Source organism: Rhagoletis zephyria, unplaced genomic scaffold (assembly GCF_001687245.7).
Source record: "Rhagoletis zephyria isolate East Lansing unplaced genomic scaffold, Rhagoletis_zephyria_1.1 Rzeph_scaffold_01153, whole genome shotgun sequence".
In the NCBI taxonomy this organism is placed as follows: domain Eukaryota; kingdom Metazoa; phylum Arthropoda; class Insecta; order Diptera; family Tephritidae; genus Rhagoletis; species Rhagoletis zephyria.
In genome coordinates, this window is record NW_016158237.1 from 114,380 (window position 1) to 116,895 (window position 2,516).

Below are 2,516 nucleotides of genomic sequence, written 5' to 3' on the forward strand. Positions count from 1 at the left end.
AAAAAAAATAAAATTTGTAAAGACTGAAGAGAAATCTATCGAAAACATTCCTGAAAAAATTTTCTAAATACAATAGGTAATTAGTTATATGGATCCGAAAAAATGGCCGTTTGACCAAAATGTCAAAATTCTAGACCCTCCAACTCGGAGTGTGTTTGACCGATCCCATTGAAATTTTGTGTCATAACTACTATTTTTTAGGACTAACCTTGGTGCAAATTTCATCCCGATCGGAAGACATAGATTTCAAAAGTTGGGTCACTTGAGGTGAAATGCCCCATATGTATAAGAGTGGAGCGAAAAAACACTTTTTCCGAATTTAAAGACGTAATAGCGCGGAAAACTTGCTGTAATTAAAGACAAATAAAACGCAGAAAAAAATTTTGAAATCGATGAATATCTTCCATTCGCGCAATGAGGCCAAAGTTTTTAAATTTAAGAAAAATTAAGAGATTCAGATTATTTTTATTTAAGCAATTATTTTTTGGATTAAATGAAGTTGACATAATGCCTTTACGATCAATTAAGAAATATCTGCGGAAAAAAAACACATCACCCTACCAGAGCAATTTACTCTATGCTCCCAATACAATTACATTTTCGTTTTCAAATCTCAAATACAATCACAAATTACTTCGAAAATTTCCTATAGACAAACGTTGAATAGTACAATAACTCTCACGTTCACACAAATTTGCAGTAGAATACGGTAAAATTTTCATATTCAAATTCACAGAAACTTTACCCAATACACCAAGTAAAGCTACCTGTAAAGTATGGAGTATTTACCGAGTCTGTTCTGGTACGATATTTTTTACTACATACATATGTATGTATGTACATATATTGGAAAGCTAAATTTCTACATTCCCTGCAACGATGCATAGGATTAATTTTAGAAGCAACCAAGTTCGCACTTCCCTTCGAAAATTCTGGGCATGGCTGGTTTATCTAATACATATATAACGCAAATCTCAAGTGAACTACCTACTTGATATTAGCAGCGACAGTTACAAATGTATTGAAACTCATTTCTTGAAGTTGACTCATTAATTAAGGTTTTGCCATTCCGTTTGCATTTCCAGTTTACTATAAAATAAAATTTAGTTTTTCTCATTATTTTTTGTTAGTGATTCACTAAATACCAATATATCGCAAAACTTTATTTAAAATATTAACACACCCATAATCCTACCGGTACCTTTTTGGGCCTTGAGTTTCTTCTTTAAATGGAGGTTACTACTCAGAAACGGAAACCTATAACAAGACATTCATTTGAATGTCCACTAATTGGCAATCCTAAGGATTTGCCAAACTCTGCACTTCCTACTAATGGTGTTATTCTACGATGCTGCAATGAGGAAAGATTTAACCTTTCGTCGAAAATCAATAGGACTAATGTATGTTTTTCTGATGTAGCTAACATTGTGTCAGAGAAGATCGAAGCAGTTTACAAAAAAGGTTCTATTCCTGTAGTATCAAAGAATAGAATTATCAAAAAAATTCAGGATTATCACAGTAAGTATATAAATGTCAAAAAGTCATTCGAAAGAGACTACAAAAGTAAGGGCTCAACATATCAATCAAAGCTTGCAGAGTTTAGAAGTTCATTGGCATGGTTGTTTGATGTGGCTTCCTGCAAGTGCGCTTTGACATTAAACTGCACTTGTGACAGGTCTTTTGCTCTTTGCGTCTGTTCAAATCCCGTAACTGTAACATGTACATGCGTAAAGTCGAGGAAAATTCCCTCCATTGAACTAAAGTTTATGTATGATCAAAGAACCAACCGAGAGGGCAAAATTTCTAGCGTTGATCGCAAAACATCTGTGAAACTTAACAAGCGACTTGAAAGAAAACAAAAGGAGTCCATTCGCTTATGTCCGGAGAAAGTAAGTTCTTCCGTTGTACTGTCATTTGGTGACGACACAGATGAAAAAAGACAGTCATCTAAACCGACTCGTTGTCAGCCACCTCTTTCACAAGGGGAAACATTTGAGCCTCCGAAAAGAACAGCAGATTGTTTTAAAGATTCAATATTATCTCGTGCTAAGTCGTTTAATTTAAACTAAATAATATAAAAAAAAAACTTTTTAATATACAACGCTTTTATAAATGGACTAAAAAGTAGAAAATAATATTTCTCAGTCCCATAGAATTTGTTTTGATAACTTTTGATTTTGAAATTTTAGCAAAAGTCGTTATAACCAATTTATGAGATTGAAAATGAAAAGCGTGGGGCGCATATAATAGCCACCTGAATTGATATGAAGGGTAGTATATGTTCATATGTATGTGGATATATGAATAACGACCGCTTAAAATCGATTCTCAAATTTGTACTTTCGCTGAAGAAATTTTAGGTCTATGTTATGTAGTTTGCCTATTGTCAATTAAATATAATGCTTTGTATTGCATGCGCCCCACGCTTTTCATTTTCAATCTCATAAATTGGTTATAAGACTTTTGCTAAAATTTCAAAATCAAAAGTTATCAAAACAAATTCTATGGGACTGAGA

General features: G+C 33.0%; 1 long non-coding RNA gene across 1 annotated transcript in view; it reads right to left on the reverse strand.

Annotated features, from left to right (window-relative positions):
- Positions 1–1,084: 1,084 nt before the first annotated feature.
- Positions 1,085–2,516, reverse strand: part of LOC108362963 (uncharacterized) — an 11,007-nt gene continuing 9,575 nt past the window's right edge. Inside the window, exon 3 of the long non-coding RNA XR_001847544.1 lies at positions 1,085–1,322. This is a non-coding gene — a long non-coding RNA (uncharacterized LOC108362963). The remainder of the gene's footprint in view (positions 1,323–2,516) is intronic.